This window comes from Triturus cristatus, chromosome 10, assembly GCF_964204655.1.
Source record: "Triturus cristatus chromosome 10, aTriCri1.1, whole genome shotgun sequence".
Lineage (NCBI taxonomy): Eukaryota > Metazoa > Chordata > Amphibia > Caudata > Salamandridae > Triturus > Triturus cristatus.
The window spans coordinates 856,376,062-856,392,048 of record NC_140593.1 but is presented as its reverse complement, the minus strand read 5'-3'; the positions used below and the strand labels follow the sequence as shown (position 1 = coordinate 856,392,048).

At 47.0% G+C, this 15,987-nt stretch overlaps 15 non-coding genes across 15 annotated transcripts; all 15 read left to right on the top strand.

The window, feature by feature from the left end:
* Positions 1-119: 119 nt before the first annotated feature.
* Positions 120-191, top strand: TRNAP-CGG (transfer RNA proline (anticodon CGG)). The gene has a single exon. It is a non-coding gene; the product is annotated as a tRNA-Pro (tRNA).
* A 2,767-nt stretch (positions 192-2,958) lies between these two features.
* On the top strand, positions 2,959-3,030 carry TRNAP-CGG (transfer RNA proline (anticodon CGG)). Its single transcript has one exon. It is a non-coding gene; the product is annotated as a tRNA-Pro (tRNA).
* Positions 3,031-3,415: 385 nt separating this feature from the next.
* Positions 3,416-3,488, top strand: TRNAV-UAC (transfer RNA valine (anticodon UAC)). Its single transcript has one exon. It is a non-coding gene; the product is annotated as a tRNA-Val (tRNA).
* Positions 3,489-4,387: 899 nt separating this feature from the next.
* TRNAV-AAC (transfer RNA valine (anticodon AAC)) lies at positions 4,388-4,460 on the top strand. Its single transcript has one exon. It is a non-coding gene; the product is annotated as a tRNA-Val (tRNA).
* Positions 4,461-5,797: 1,337 nt separating this feature from the next.
* TRNAP-CGG (transfer RNA proline (anticodon CGG)) lies at positions 5,798-5,869 on the top strand. The gene has a single exon. It is a non-coding gene; the product is annotated as a tRNA-Pro (tRNA).
* A 385-nt stretch (positions 5,870-6,254) lies between these two features.
* Positions 6,255-6,327, top strand: TRNAV-UAC (transfer RNA valine (anticodon UAC)). Its single transcript has one exon. It is a non-coding gene; the product is annotated as a tRNA-Val (tRNA).
* An 899-nt stretch (positions 6,328-7,226) lies between these two features.
* Positions 7,227-7,299, top strand: TRNAV-AAC (transfer RNA valine (anticodon AAC)). The gene has a single exon. It is a non-coding gene; the product is annotated as a tRNA-Val (tRNA).
* Positions 7,300-8,635: 1,336 nt separating this feature from the next.
* Positions 8,636-8,707, top strand: TRNAR-CCG (transfer RNA arginine (anticodon CCG)). The gene has a single exon. It is a non-coding gene; the product is annotated as a tRNA-Arg (tRNA).
* A 385-nt stretch (positions 8,708-9,092) lies between these two features.
* Positions 9,093-9,165, top strand: TRNAV-UAC (transfer RNA valine (anticodon UAC)). Its single transcript has one exon. It is a non-coding gene; the product is annotated as a tRNA-Val (tRNA).
* Positions 9,166-10,064: 899 nt separating this feature from the next.
* Positions 10,065-10,137, top strand: TRNAV-AAC (transfer RNA valine (anticodon AAC)). Its single transcript has one exon. It is a non-coding gene; the product is annotated as a tRNA-Val (tRNA).
* A 1,793-nt stretch (positions 10,138-11,930) lies between these two features.
* On the top strand, positions 11,931-12,003 carry TRNAV-UAC (transfer RNA valine (anticodon UAC)). The gene has a single exon. It is a non-coding gene; the product is annotated as a tRNA-Val (tRNA).
* Positions 12,004-12,444: 441 nt separating this feature from the next.
* TRNAP-AGG (transfer RNA proline (anticodon AGG)) lies at positions 12,445-12,516 on the top strand. Its single transcript has one exon. It is a non-coding gene; the product is annotated as a tRNA-Pro (tRNA).
* A 1,795-nt stretch (positions 12,517-14,311) lies between these two features.
* TRNAP-CGG (transfer RNA proline (anticodon CGG)) lies at positions 14,312-14,383 on the top strand. Its single transcript has one exon. It is a non-coding gene; the product is annotated as a tRNA-Pro (tRNA).
* A 385-nt stretch (positions 14,384-14,768) lies between these two features.
* TRNAV-UAC (transfer RNA valine (anticodon UAC)) lies at positions 14,769-14,841 on the top strand. Its single transcript has one exon. It is a non-coding gene; the product is annotated as a tRNA-Val (tRNA).
* An 899-nt stretch (positions 14,842-15,740) lies between these two features.
* Positions 15,741-15,813, top strand: TRNAV-AAC (transfer RNA valine (anticodon AAC)). The gene has a single exon. It is a non-coding gene; the product is annotated as a tRNA-Val (tRNA).
* Positions 15,814-15,987: the final 174 nt, after the last annotated feature.

The window sequence follows — 15,987 nt, the reverse complement described above, 5'->3', positions numbered from 1 at the left end:
AACACCCTGAGAGAAAACATGACTTTTTGTGGTTCACATAGAGAGAGAGCAGCCAAATAGCCCTGCTTTGTTTCTGAAAGACGCATCAGAAATTGCTTAAAATGCCGACTGTGGAATCAGGCTCGTTGGTCTAGGGGTATGATTCTCGCTTCGGGTGCGAGAGGTCCCGGGTTCAAATCCCGGACGAGCCCATGCTGTGGAATTATTTTTAGGCTGCTTATTATATAGGGCCATTTCTTCTTTTCAATGCTATAAGACGCCGTGTATGGTGAGAAAGTTCCTTTCCCTCTACGCTATTTCCCACTTTTGGCGTATAGAATTTCAGTGCCGGACTTCTTTGCAACTGCTTTTCTGGGGTGGACCATCAGTGTAGGAAAATTAAATGCAAAGTGTTTTTCTAGTGTGGTTTCAGGTATGGTTTTAAAATCGCCTTTTGGAATAAAAGGGGTCCTCGTTCCTTTCTTCCAAAGAAAGAGATCGGGTAAGGAGGGTCCAACTTTGAGCTTCATGGTCATTGGCCCTTGGTCTGTGCATTCCAGCCCACTACATGCCAAGAAGATTCCTGCAAGCGTGTCTGTTTCTGTAGTGTAGTGGTTATCACTTTCGCTTTACACGCGAAAGGTCCCTGGTTCGAGACCGGACAGAAACAGCAGCTTTCTGTTTTTCACACAGTTTGCATTTACTCTCTCAATTTATAGGAAAGCTGAGATAATGGAAGCTGTCTATCCCTCACCAGCGTGACGTACTGTGCTCCAGGGGTATCAGTGACAGCTCAAAAAGAGAAGTGACGATAGTTTGCGCTATTCGTTTGCACGTCCTTGTGTACTGAAGGTTGGGCCTACTTCATGAAAGCAAGGCATGAGAGCAGAAATGGTTTTATTGACCTCACCGAGAGCATACACCTAGAACAAACAAAATGTCTGAAGGATAGAGGCATTTTCATTTCTTGTTCGATGACGGCCATGGAAAAGACAGCAACCATATTGCAGAAGAGAGCAGCATGTGCAGTTGCTTGCTTTGGGTGAAGCATTCACTAACTCGCTGCCAATAATCCCCGGAGCCGGTGCGAAAGGCAACTCTTGTGTTCCTCGGCTCGTTGGTCTAGGGGTATGATTCTTGCTTAGGGTGCGAGAGGTCCTGGGTTCAAATCCCGGACGAGCCCTTTTTCAGAGGTAAACATACGAATCCTACTCAAAACTCACAATGCCTGACTATTTCTCATTACACTCGCCACATTGTTGCACAAAATATTTTGAACCTCATAAGAAACATGGATCACCATGCTTTTTCTGCCTTCATGCTTAGTCTCTGTGTGTCCCAGGTGATGCTTTCCCAAGCTGTACTTGCTGGCATTTAGGCATCAGATATTTGTCTGTCGATGCCTGCATAAGTCAATTTTTAATACGTCTAATTGCAAGTATGTTGGCTGATATCTCTGCAGTTTTCACACTTGCTCCTCGCTTTCTGAGTGGCTGCTGATACAGCAGAATAGAAGTAGAGAGAACCCTTGAGAGGAACCTTGCTCTAACAGTAAAACACAGCAAGTGAGTTTCTGTAATGTAGTGGTCATCACGTTCGCCTAACACGCGAAAGGTCCCCGGTTCGAGACCGGGCAGAAACACTGTGCATGAGCTGCTTTTATGTGCACCCTCTAAAACCTTATTATCTCAATGCAAGCTTAAGAAGAGGCGGTCCTTGAACCCAGCGAGCCATGGGAAACTTCCTTTACTTTTGCAAGACGAAACAAAGTAATCCGCATCCATCAGTGGTCGCTCTTGTGCCTAGCTTTTTGTTTGTCATCCCATGTTGTATTGTGGGGTCTTTACACTTGTGACATTGCTGTGAACGTTGTAAGTGCAAACATTGGCAGGTGCAGTCAGAAAAGTCAGATCTGTGCACACCCAGGGCTGTCAGGATGGCCGAGTGGTCTAAGGCGCCAGACTCAAGAGAGCTTGATCTTCAGTGCAACTGAGACTTCTGGTCTCCTCATGGAGGCGTGGGTTCAAATCCCACTTCTGACAGGTTTCTTTTACACCCTTAAATCGTCCTGTTTTTTGCAGTGCATTCCCCACACACCACAATCTTTGCACGGACCTGTAACATATGACGAGAAATCCACCAACGATCAGGCTGGGCCCTCAATCACAATTCCATGTATTCCTGGAAGGGACACCTCAGGCACACCTTCCGTTAAATTTGCACTCCATCACACAAACTGCCGTGCTGGTTTCTCATTAAGCAGTTGATCCCATCTTTGTTGTGAGGCTCTCCTGCCACCTTTTGGGCGGAGAAGGCACTGTCCCTGCAACAACACAGGCAGACATGTTCAACAGGGCTTCCTGGTTATGTGGGAGGAGCAGATTGTCATTGGTCCCCCCTTGCGAATTTTAATTTACATAAGGAAGACAGAGAGGTATCTGGGAGTAGGCAGTACACACGGACATTGAACTCTATCTTGTGATTTGCAGCCAATTCTAGATTGAGGCAGGAGGAAAGGAGGTGACTTGCCCAAAAATGGCCATCCTGGGAATTTAGCCACCCTGGGGCTCCCAGGTTAGTGTTTCAGTCCTGCGAGCCACTCATATAAATCTCGCCTGATCGAGCCTGATCGAGCGCTGAGTGAGCGTGTTTGAATCCAAGAATCAAATGCCTCTGTCTTAGGAGCAAGAATTGGCAGGCCCTCCCTTGCATCTGGGGTGGAAGTCTATGGGGCAAGTGTCCAGGACTTGCAGAGGAGTACAAGTGCCAGAAAGTGCCTGCAGTTCTCATCAGCGCCTTTTTTCTGCTCTCTGGCAGCTAGGATATCGACTGATCCCTTCCTTGCAAGAGTGAAAAAAACAACACCTTGAGAGAAAACATGACTTTTTGTGGTTCACATAGAGAGAGAGCAGACAAATAGCCCTGCTTTGTTTCTGAAAGACGCATCAGAAATTGCTTAAAATGCAGACTGGGGAATCAGGCTCGTTGGTCTAGGGGTATGATTCTCGCTTCGGGTGCGAGAGGTCCCGGGTTCAAATCCCGGACGAGCCCATGCTGTGGAATTATTTTTAGGCTGCTTATTATATAGGGCCATTTCTTCTTTTCAATGCTATAAGACGCCGTGTATGGTGAGAAAGTTCCTTTCCCTCTACGCTATTTCCCACTTTTGGCGTATAGAATTTCAGTGCCGGACTTCTTTGCAACTGCTTTTCTGGGGTGGACCATCAGTGTAGGAAAATTAAATGCAAAGTGTTTTTCTAGTGTGGTTTCAGGTATGGTTTTAAAATCGCCTTTTGGAATAAAAGGGGTCCTCGTTCCTTTCTTCCAAAGTAAGAGATCGGGTAAGGAGGGTCCAACTTTGAGCTTCATGGACATTGGCCCTTGGTCTGTGCATTCCAGCCCACTACATGCCAAGAAGATTCCTGCAAGCGTGTCTGTTTCTGTAGTGTAGTGGCTATCACGTTCGCTTTACACGCGAAAGGTCCCTGGTTCGAGACCGGGCAGAAACTGCAACTTTCTGTTTTTCACACAGTTTGCATTTACTCTCTCAATTTATGGGAAAGCTGAGATAATGGAAGCTGTCTATCCCTCACCAGCGTGACGTACTGTGCTCCAGGGGTATCAGTGACAGCTCAAAAAGAGAAGTGACGATAGTTTGCGCTATTCGTTTGCACGTCCTTGTGTACTGAAGGTTGGGCCTACTTCATGAAAGCAAGGCATGAGAGCAGAAATGGTTTTATTGACCTCACCGAGAGCATACACCTAGAACAAACAAAATGTCTGAAGGATAGAGGCATTTTCATTTCTTGTTCGATGACGGCCATGGAAAAGACAGCAACCATATTGCAGAAGAGAGCAGCATGTGCAGTTGCTTGCTTTGGGTGAAGCATTCACTAACTCGCTGCCACTAATCCCCGGAGCCGGTGCGAAAGGCGACTCTTGTGTGCCTCGGCTCGTTGGTCTAGGGGTATGATTCTCGCTTAGGGTGCGAGAGGTCCCGGGTTCAAATCCCTGACGAGCCCTTTTTCAGAGGTATACATACGAATCCTACTCAAAACTCACAATGCCTGACTATTTCTCATTACACTCGCCGCATTGTTGCACAAAATATTTTGAACCTCATAAGAAACATGGATCACCATGCTTTTTCTGCCTTCATGCTTAGTCTCTGTGTGTCCCAGGTGATGCTTTCCCAAGCTGTACTTGCTGGCATTTAGGCATCAGATATTTGTCTGTCGATGCCTGCCTAAGTCAATTTTTAATACGTCTAATTGCAAGTATGTTGGCTGATATCTCTGCAGTTTTCACACTTGCTCCTCGCTTTCTGAGTGGCTGCTGATACAGCAGAATAGAAGTAGAGAGAACCCTTGAGAGGAACCTTGCTCTAACAGTAAAACACAGCAAGTGAGTTTCTGTAGTGTAGTGGTCATCACGTTCGCCTAACACGCGAAAGGTCCCCGGTTCGAGACCGGGCAGAAACACTGTGCATGAGCTGCTTTTATGTGCACCCTCTAAAACCTTATTATCTCAATGCAAGCTTAAGAAGAGGCGGTCCTTGAACCCAGCGAGCCATGGGAAACTTCCTTTACTTTTGCAAGACGAAACAAAGTAATCCGCATCCATCAGTGGTCGCTCTTGTGCCTAGCTTTTTTTTTGTCATGCCATGTTGTATTGTGGGGTCTTTACACTTGTGACATTGCTGTGAACGTTGTAAGTGCAAACATTGGCAGGTGCAGTCAGAAGAGTCAGATCTGTGCACACCCAGGGCTGTCAGGATGGCCGAGTGGTCTAAGGCGCCAGACTCAAGAGAGCTTGATCTTCAGTGCAACTGAGACTTCTGGTCTCCTCATGGAGGCGTGGGTTCAAATCCCACTTCTGACAGGTTTCTTTTACACCCTTAAATCGTCCTGTTTTTTGCAGTGCATTCCCCACACACCACAATCTTTGCACGGACCTGTAACATATGACGAGAAATCCACCAACGATCAGGCTGGGCCCTCAATCACAATTCCATGTATTCCTGGAAGGGACACCTCAGGCACACCTTCCGTTAAATTTGCACTCCATCACACAAACTGCTGTGCTGGTTTCTCATTAAGCAGTTGATCCCATCTTTGTTGTGAGGCTCTCCTGCCACCTTTTGGGCGGAGAAGGCACTGTCCCTGCAACAACACAGGCAGACATGTTCAACAGGGCTTCTTGGTTATGTGGGAGGAGCAGATTGTCATTGGTCCCCCCTTGCGAATTTTAATTTACATAAGGAAGACAGAGAGGTATCTGGGAGTAGGCAGTACACACGGACATTGAACTCTATCTTGTGATTTGCAGCCAATTCTAGATTGAGGCAGGAGGAAAGGAGGTGACTTGCCCAAAAATGGCCATCCTGGGAATTCAGCCACCCTGGGGCTCCCAGGTTAGTGTTTCAGTCCTGCGAGCCACTCATATAAATCTCGCCTGATCGAGCCTGATCGAGCGCTGAGTGAGCGTGTTTGAATCCAAGAATCAAATGCCTCTGTCTTAGGAGCAAGAATTGGCAGGCCCTCCCTTGCATCTGGGGTGGAAGTCTATGGGGCAAGTGTCCAGGACTTGCAGAGGAGTACAAGTGCCAGAAAGTGCCTGCTGTTCTCATCAGCGCCTTTTTTCTGCTCTCTGGCAGCTAGGATATCGACTGATCCCTTCCTTGCAAGAGTGAAAAAAACAACACCTTGAGAGAAAACATGACTTTTTGTGGTTCACATAGAGAGAGAGCAGCCAAATAGCCCTGCTTTGTTTCTGAAAGACGCATCAGAAATTGCTTAAAATGCCGACTGGGGAATCAGGCTCGTTGGTCTAGGGGTATGATTCTCGCTTCGGGTGCGAGAGGTCCCGGGTTCAAATCCCGGACGAGCCCATGCTGTGGAATTATTTTTAGGCTGCTTATTATATAGGGCCATTTCTTCTTTTCAATGCTATAAGACGCCGTGTATGGTGAGAAAGTTCCTTTCCCTCTACGCTATTTCCCACTTTTGGCGTATAGAATTTCAGTGCCGGACTTCTTTGCAACTGCTTTTCTGGGGTGGACCATCAGTGTAGGAAAATTAAATGCAAAGTGTTTTTCTAGTGTGGTTTCAGGTATGGTTTTAAAATCGCCTTTTGGAATAAAAGGGGTCCTCGTTCCTTTCTTCCAAAGAAAGAGATCGGGTAAGGAGGGTCCAACTTTGAGCTTCATGGACATTGGCCCTTGGTCTGTGCATTCCAGCCCACTACATGCCAAGAAGATTCCTGCAAGCGTGTCTGTTTCTGTAGTGTAGTGGCTATCACGTTCGCTTTACACGCGAAAGGTCCCTGGTTCGAGACCGGGCAGAAACTGCAACTTTCTGTTTTTCACACAGTTTGCATTTACTCTCTCAATTAATGGGAAAGCTGAGATAATGGAAGCTGTCTATCCCTCACCAGCGTGACGTACTGTGCTCCAGGGGTATCAGTGACAGCTCAAAAAGAGAAGTGACGATAGTTTGCGCTATTCGTTTGCACGTCCTTGTGTTCTGAAGGTTGGGCCTACTTCATGAAAGCAAGGCATGAGAGCAGAAATGGTTTTATTGACCTCACCGAGAGCATACACCTAGAACAAACAAAATGTCTGAAGGATAGAGGCATTTTCATTTCTTGTTCGATGACGGCCATGGAAAAGACAGCAACCATATTGCAGAAGAGAGCAGCATGTGCAGTTGCTTGCTTTGGGTGAAGCATTCACTAACTCGCTGCCACTAATCCCCGGAGCCGGTGCGAAAGGCGACTCTTGTGTGCCTCGGCTCGTTGGTCTAGGGGTATGATTCTCGCTTAGGGTGCGAGAGATCCCGGGTTCAAATCCCTGACGAGCCCTTTTTCAGAGGTATACATACGAATCCTACTCAAAACTCACAATGCCTGACTATTTCTCATTACACTCGCCGCATTGTTGCACAAAATATTTTGAACCTCATAAGAAACATGGATCACCATGCTTTTTCTGCCTTCATGCTTAGTCTCTGTGTGTCCCAGGTGATGCTTTCCCATGCTGTACTTGCTGGCATTTAGGCATCAGATATTTGTCTGTCGATGCCTGCCTAAGTCAATTTTTAATACGTCTAATTGCAAGTATGTTGGCTGATATCTCTGCAGTTTTCACACTTGCTCCTCGCTTTGTGAGTGGCTGCTGATACAGCAGAATAGAAGTAGAGAGAACCCTTGAGAGGAACCTTGCTCTAACAGTAAAACACAGCACGTGAGTTTCTGTAGTGTAGTGGTCATCACGTTCGCCTAACACGCGAAAGGTCCCCGGTTCGAGACCGGGCAGAAACACTGTGCATGAGCTGCTTTTATGTGCACCCTCTAAAACCTTATTATCTCAATGCAAGCTTAAGAAGAGGCGGTCCTTGAACCCAGCGAGCCATGGGAAACTTCCTTTACTTTTGCAAGACGAAACAAAGTAATCCGCATCCATCAGTGGTCGCTCTTGTGCCTAGTTTTTTTTTTGTCATGCCATGTTGTATTGTGGGGTCTTTACACTTGTGACATTGCTGTGAACGTTGTAAGTGCAAACATTGGCAGGTGCAGTCAGAAGAGTCAGATCTGTGCACACCCAGGGCTGTCAGGATGGCCGAGTGGTCTAAGGCGCCAGACTCAAGAGAGCTTGATCTTCAGTGCAACTGAGACTTCTGGTCTCCTCATGGAGGCGTGGGTTCAAATCCCACTTCTGACAGGTTTCTTTTACACCCTTAAATCGTCCTGTTTTTTGCAGTGCATTCCCCACACACCACAATCTTTGCACGGACCTGTAACATATGACGAGAAATCCACCAACGATCAGGCTGGGCCCTCAATCACAATTCCATGTATTCCTGGAAGGGACACCTCAGGCACACCTTCCGTTAAATTTGCACTCCATCACACAAACTGCTGTGCTGGTTTCTCATTAAGCAGTTGATCCCATCTTTGTTGTGAGGCTCTCCTGCCACCTTTTGGGCGGAGAAGGCACTGTCCCTGCAACAACACAGGCAGACATGTTCAACAGGGCTTCTTGGTTATGTGGGAGGAGCAGATTGTCATTGGTCCCCCCTTGCGAATTTTAATTTACATAAGGAAGACAGAGAGGTATCTGGGAGTAGGCAGTACACACGGACATTGAACTCTATCTTGTGATTTGCAGCCAATTCTAGATTGAGGCAGGAGGAAAGGAGGTGACTTGCCCAAAAATGGCCATCCTGGGAATTCAGCCACCCTGGGGCTCCCAGGTTAGTGTTTCAGTCCTGCGAGCCACTCATATAAATCTCGCCTGATCGAGCCTGATCGAGCGCTGAGTGAGCGTGTTTGAATCCAAGAATCAAATGCCTCTGTCTTAGGAGCAAGAATTGGCAGGCCCTCCCTTGCATCTGGGGTGGAAGTCTATGGGGCAAGTGTCCAGGACTTGCAGAGGAGTACAAGTGCCAGAAAGTGCCACAGTTCTCATCAGCGCCTTTTTTCTGCTCTCTGGCAGCTAGGATATCGACTGATCCCTTCCTTGCAAGAGTGAAAAAAACAACACCTTGAGAGAAAACATGACTTTTTGTGGTTCACATAGAGAGAGAGCAGCCAAATAGCCCTGCTTTGTTTCTGAAAGACGCATCAGAAATTGCTTAAAATGCCAACTGGGGAATCAGGCTCGCTGGTCTAGGGGTATGATTCTCGCTTCCGGTGCGAGAGGTCCCGGGTTCAAATCCCGGACGAGCCCATGCTGTGGAATTATTTTTAGGCTGCTTATTATATAGGGCCATTTCTTCTTTTCAATGCTATAAGACGCCGTGTATGGTGAGAAAGTTCCTTTCCCTCTACGCTATTTCCCACTTTTGGCGTATAGAATTTCAGTGCCGGACTTCTTTGCAACTGCTTTTCTGGGGTGGACCATCAGTGTAGGAAAATTAAATGCAAAGTGTTTTTCTAGTGTGGTTTCAGGTATGGTTTTAAAATCGCCTTTTGGAATAAAAGGGGTCCTCGTTCCTTTCTTCCAAAGAAAGAGATCGGGTAAGGAGGGTCCAACTTTGAGCTTCATGGACATTGGCCCTTGGTCTGTGCATTCCAGCCCACTACATGCCAAGAAGATTCCTGCAAGCGTGTCTGTTTCTGTAGTGTAGTGGCTATCACGTTCGCTTTACACGCGAAAGGTCCCTGGTTCGAGACCGGGCAGAAACTGCAACTTTCTGTTTTTCACACAGTTTGCATTTACTCTCTCAATTTATGGGAAAGCTGAGATAATGGAAGCTGTCTATCCCTCACCAGCGTGACGTACTGTGCTCCAGGGGTATCAGTGACAGCTCAAAAAGAGAAGTGACGATAGTTTGCGCTATTCGTTTGCACGTCCTTGTGTACTGAAGGTTGGGCCTACTTCATGAAAGCAAGGCATGAGAGCAGAAATGGTTTTATTGACCTCACCGAGAGCATACACCTAGAACAAACAAAATGTCTGAAGGATAGAGGCATTTTCATTTCTTGTTCGATGACGACCATGGAAAAGACAGCAACCATATTGCAGAAGAGAGCAGCATGTGCAGTTGCTTGCTTTGGGTGAAGCATTCACTAACTCGCTGCCACTAATCCCCGGAGCCGGTGCGAAAGGCGACTCTTGTGTGCCTCGGCTCGTTGGTCTAGGGGTATGATTCTCGCTTAGGGTGCGAGAGGTCCCGGGTTCAAATCCCTGACGAGCCCTTTTTCAGAGGTATACATACGAATCCTACTCAAAACTCACAATGCCTGACTATTTCTCATTATACTCGCCGCATTGTTGCACAAAATATTTTGAACCTCATAAGAAACATGGATCACCATGCTTTTTCTGCCTTCATGCTTAGTCTCTGTGTGTCCCAGGTGATGCTTTCCCAAGCTGTACTTGCTGGCATTTAGGCATCAGATATTTGTCTGTCGATGCCTGCCTAAGTCAATTTTTAATACGTCTAATTGCAAGTATGTTGGCTGATATCTCTGCAGTTTTCACACTTGCTCCTCGCTTTCTGAGTGGCTGCTGATACAGCAGAATAGAAGTAGAGAGAACCCTTGAGAGGAACCTTGCTCTAACAGTAAAACACAGCAAGTGAGTTTCTGTAGTGTAGTGGTCATCACGTTCGCCTAACACGCGAAAGGTCCCCGGTTCGAGACCGGGCAGAAACACTGTGCATGAGCTGCTTTTATGTGCACCCTCTAAAACCTTATTATCTCAATGCAAGCTTAAGAAGAGGCGGTCCTTGAACCCAGCGAGCCATGGGAAACTTCCTTTACTTTTGCAAGACGAAACAAAGTAATCCGCATCCATCAGTGGTCGCTCTTGTGCCTAGCTTTTTTTTTGTCATGCCATGTTGTATTGTGGGGTCTTTACACTTGTGACATTGCTGTGAACGTTGTAAGTGCAAACATTGGCAGGTGCAGTCAGAAGAGTCAGATCTGTGCCCACCCAGGGCTGTCAGGATGGCCGAGTGGTCTAAGGCGCCAGACTCAAGAGAGCTTGATCTTCAGTGCAACTGAGACTTCTGGTCTCCTCATGGAGGCGTGGGTTCAAATCCCACTTCTGACAGGTTTCTTTTACACCCTTAATTCGTCCTGTTTTTTGCAGTGCATTCCCCACACACCACAATCTTTGCACGGACCTGTAACATATGACGAGAAATCCACCAACGATCAGGCTGGGCCCTCAATCACAATTCCATGTATTCCTGGAAGGGACACCTCAGGCACACCTTCCGTTAAATTTACACTCCATCACACAAACTGCCGTGCTGGTTTCTCATTAAGCAGTTGATCCCATCTTTGTTGTGAGGCTCTCCTGCCACCTTTTGGGTGGAGAAGGCACTGTCCCTGCAACAACACAGGCAGACATGTTCAACAGGGCTTCTTGGTTATGTGGGAGGAGCAGATTGTCATTGGTCCCCCCTTGCGAATTTTAATTTACATAAGGAAGACAGAGAGGTATCTGGGAGTAGGCAGTACACACGGACATTGAACTCTATCTTGTGATTTGCAGCCAATTCTAGATTGAGGCAGGAGGAAAGGAGGTGACTTGCCCAAAAATGGCCATCCTGGGAATTCAGCCACCCTGGGGCTCCCAGGTTAGTGTTTCAGTCCTGCGAGCCACTCATATAAATCTCGCCTGATCGAGCCTGATCGAGCGCTGAGTGAGCGTGTTTGAATCCAAGAATCAAATGCCTCTGTCTTAGGAGCAAGAATTGGCAGGCCCTCGCTTGCATCTGGGGTGGAAGTCTATGGGGCAAGTGTCCAGGACTTGCAGAGGAGTACAAGTGCCAGAAAGTGCCACAGTTCTCATCAGCGCCTTTTTTCTGCTCTCTGGCAGCTAGGATATCGACTGATCCCTTCCTTGCAAGAGTGAAAAAAACAACACCTTGAGAGAAAACATGACTTTTTGTGGTTCACATAGAGAGAGAGCAGCCAAATAGCCCTGCTTTGTTTCTGAAAGACGCATCAGAAATTGCTTAAAATGCCAACTGGGGAATCAGGCTCGTTGGTCTAGGGGTATGATTCTCGCTTCGGGTGCGAGAGGGCCCGGATTCAAATCCCGGACGAGCCCATGCTGTGGAATTATTTTTAGGCTTCTTATTATATAGGGCCATTTCTTCTTTTCAATGCTATAAGACGCCGTGTATGGTGAGAAAGTTCCTTTCCCTCTACGCTATTTCCCACTTTTGGCGTATAGAATTTCAGTGCCGGACTTTTTTGCAACTGCTTTTCTGGGGTGGACCATCAGTGTAGGAAAATTAAATGCAAAGTGTTTTTCTAGTGTGGTTTCAGGTATGGTTTTAAAATCGCCTTTTGGAATAAAAGGGGTCCTCGTTCCTTTCTTCCAAAGAAAGAGATCGGGTAAGGAGGGTCCAACTTTGAGCTTCATGGTCATTGGCCCTTGGTCTGTGCATTCCAGCCCACTACATGCCAAGAAGATTCCTGCAAGCGTGTCTGTTTCTGTAGTGTAGTGGTTATCACGTTCGCTTTACACGCGAAAGGTCCCTGGTTCGAGACCGGGCAGAAACAGCAGCTTTCTGTTTTTCACACAGTTTGCATTTACTCTCTCAATTTATAGGAAAGCTGAGATAATGGAAGCTGTCTATCCCTCACCAGCGTGACGTACTGTGCTCCAGGGGTATCAGTGACAGCTCAAAAAGAGAAGTGACGATAGTTTGCGCTATTCGTTTGCACGTCCTTGTGTACTGAAGGTTGGGCCTACTTCATGAAAGCAAGGCATGAGAGCAGAAATGGTTTTATTGACCTCACCGAGAGCATACACCTAGAACAAACAAAATGTCTGAAGGATAGAGGCATTTTCATTTCTTGTTCGATGACGGCCATGGAAAAGACAGCAACCATATTGCAGAAGAGAGCAGCATGTGCAGTTGCTTGCTTTGGGTGAAGCATTCACTAACTCGCTGCCAATAATCCCCGGAGCCGGTGCGAAAGGCAACTCTTGTGTTCCTCGGCTCGTTGGTCTAGGGGTATGATTCTCGCTTAGGGTGCGAGAGGTCCTGGGTTCAAATCCCGGACGAGCCCTTTTTCAGAGGTAAACATACGAATCCTACTCAAAACTCACAATGCCTGACTATTTCTCATTACACTCGCCACATTGTTGCACAAAATATTTTGAACCTCATAAGAAACATGGATCACCATGCTTTTTCTGCCTTCATGCTTAGTCTCTGTGTGTCCCAGGTGATGCTTTCCCAAGCTGTACTTGCTGGCATTTAGGCATCAGATATTTGTCTGTCGATGCCTGCATAAGTCAATTTTTAATACGTCTAATTGCAAGTATGTTGGCTGATATCTCTGCAGTTTTCACACTTGCTCCTCGCTTTCTGAGTGGCTGCTGATACAGCAGAATAGAAGTAGAGAGAACCCTTGAGAGGAACCTTGCTCTAACAGTAAAACACAGCAAGTGAGTTTCTGTAATGTAGTGGTCATCACGTTCGCCTAACACGCGAAAGGTCCCCGGTTCGAGACCGGGCAGAAACACTGTGCATGAGCTGCTTTTATGTGCACCCTCTAAAACCTTATTATCTCAATGCAAGCTTAAGAAGAGGCGGTCCTTGAACCCAGCGAGCCATGGGAAACTTCCTTTACTTTTGCAAGACGAAACAAAGTAATCCGCATCCATCAGTGGTCGCTCTTGTGCCTAGCTTTTTGTTTGTCATCCCATGTTGTATTGTGGGGTCTTTACACTTGTGACATTGCTGTGAACGTTGTAAGTGCAAACATTGGCAGGTGCAGTCAGAAAAGTCAGATCTGTGCACACCCAGGGCTGTCAGGATGGCCGAGTGGTCTATGGCGCCAGACTCAAGAGAGCTTGATCTTCAGTGCAACTGAGACTTCTGGTCTCCTCATGGAGGCGTGGGTTCAAATCCCACTTCTGACAGGTTTCTTTTACACCCTTAAATCGTCCTGTTTTTTGCAGTGCATTCCCCACACACCACAATCTTTGCACGGACCTGTAACATATGACGAGAAATCCACCAACGATCAGGCTGGGCCCTCAATCACAATTCCATGTATTCCTGGAAGGGACACCTCAGGCACACCTTCCGTTAAATTTGCACTCCATCACACAAACTGCCCTGCTGGTTTCTCATTAAGCAGTTGATCCCATCTTTGTTGTGAGGCTCTCCTGCCACCTTTTGGGCGGAGAAGGCACTGTCCCTGCAACAACACAGGCAGACATGTTCAACAGGGCTTCTTGGTTATGTGGGAGGAGCAGATTGTCATTGGTCCCCCCTTGCGAATTTTAATTTACATAAGGAAGACAGAGAGGTATCTGGGAGTAGGCAGTACACACGGACATTGAACTCTATCTTGTGATTTGCAGCCAATTCTAGATTGAGGCAGGAGGAAAGGAGGTGACTTGCCCAAAAATGGCCATCCTGGGAATTCAGCCACCCTGGGGCTCCCAGGTTAGTGTTTCAGTCCTGCGAGCCACTCATATAAATCTCGCCTGATCGAGCCTGATCGAGCGCTGAGTGAGCGTGTTTGAATCCAAGAATCAAATGCCTCTGTCTTAGGAGCAAGAATTGGCAGGCCCTCCCTTGCATCTGGGGTGGAAGTCTATGGGGCAAGTGTCCAGGACTTGCAGAGGAGTACAAGTGCCAGAAAGTGCCACAGTTCTCATCAGCGCCTTTTTTCTGCTCTCTGGCAGCTAGGATATCGACTGATCCCTTCCTTGCAAGAGTGAAAAAAACAACACCTTGAGAGAAAACATGACTTTTTGTGGTTCACATAGAGAGAGAGCAGCCAAATAGCCCTGCTTTGTTTCTGAAAGACGCATCAGAAATTGCTTAAAATGCCAACTGGGGAATCAGGCTCGCTGGTCTAGGGGTATGATTCTCGCTTCGGGTGCGAGAGGTCCCGGGTTCAAATCCCGGACGAGCCCATGCTGTGGAATTATTTTTAGGCTGCTTATTATATAGGGCCATTTCTTCTTTTCAATGCTATAAGACGCCGTGTATGGTGAGAAAGTTCCTTTCCCTCTACGCTATTTCCCACTTTTGGCGTATAGAATTTCAGTGCCGGACTTCTTTGCAACTGCTTTTCTGGGGTGGACCATCAGTGTAGGAAAATTAAATGCAAAGTGTTTTTCTAGTGTGGTTTCAGGTATGGTTTTAAAATCGCCTTTTGGAATAAAAGGGGTCCTCGTTCCTTTCTTCCAAAGAAAGAGATCGGGTAAGGAGGGTCCAACTTTGAGCTTCATGGACATTGGCCCTTGGTCTGTGCATTCCAGCCCACTACATGCCAAGAAGATTCCTGCAAGCGTGTCTGTTTCTGTAGTGTAGTGGCTATCACGTTCGCTTTACACGCGAAAGGTCCCTGGTTCGAGACCGGGCAGAAACTGCAACTTTCTGTTTTTCACACAGTTTGCATTTACTCTCTCAATTTATGGGAAAGCTGAGATAATGGAAGCTGTCTATCCCTCACCAGCGTGACGTACTGTGCTCCAGGGGTATCAGTGACAGCTCAAAAAGAGAAGTGACGATAGTTTGCGCTATTCGTTTGCACGTCCTTGTGTACTGAAGGTTGGGCCTACTTCATGAAAGCAAGGCATGAGAGCAGAAATGGTTTTATTGACCTCACCGAGAGCATACACCTAGAACAAACAAAATGTCTGAAGGATAGAGGCATTTTCATTTCTTGTTCGATGACGGCCATGGAAAAGACAGCAACCATATTGCAGAAGAGAGCAGCATGTGCAGTTGCTTGCTTTGGGTGAAGCATTCACTAACTCGCTGCCACTAATCCCCGGAGCCGGTGCGAAAGGCGACTCTTGTGTGCCTCGGCTCGTTGGTCTAGGGGTATGATTCTCACTTAGGGTGCGAGAGGTCCCGGGTTCAAATCCCTGACGAGCCCTTTTTCAGAGGTATACATACGAATCCTACTCAAAACTCACAATGCCTGACTATTTCTCATTACACTCGCCGCATTGTTGCACAAAATATTTTGAACCTCATAAGAAACATGGATCACCATGCTTTTTCTGCCTTCATGCTTAGTCTCTGTGTGTCCCAGGTGATGCTTTCCCAAGCTGTACTTGCTGGCATTTAGGCATCAGATATTTGTCTGTCGATGCCTGCCTAAGTCAATTTTTAATACGTCTAATTGCAAGTATGTTGGCTGATATCTCTGCAGTTTTCACACTTGCTCCTCGCTTTCTGAGTGGCTGCTGATACAGCAGAATAGAAGTAGAGAGAACCCTTGAGAGGAACCTTGCTCTAACAGTAAAACACAGCAAGTGAGTTTCTGTAGTGTAGTGGTCATCACGTTCGCCTAACACGCGAAAGGTCCCCGGTTCGAGACCGGGCAGAAACACTGTGCATGAGCTGCTTTTATGTGCACCCTCTAAAACCTTATTATCTCAATGCAAGCTTAAGAAGAGGCGGTCCTTGAACCCAGCGAGCCATGGGAAACTTCCTTTACTTTTGCAAGACGAAACAAAGTAATCCGCATCCATCAGTGGTCGCTCTTGTGCCTAGCTTTTTTTTT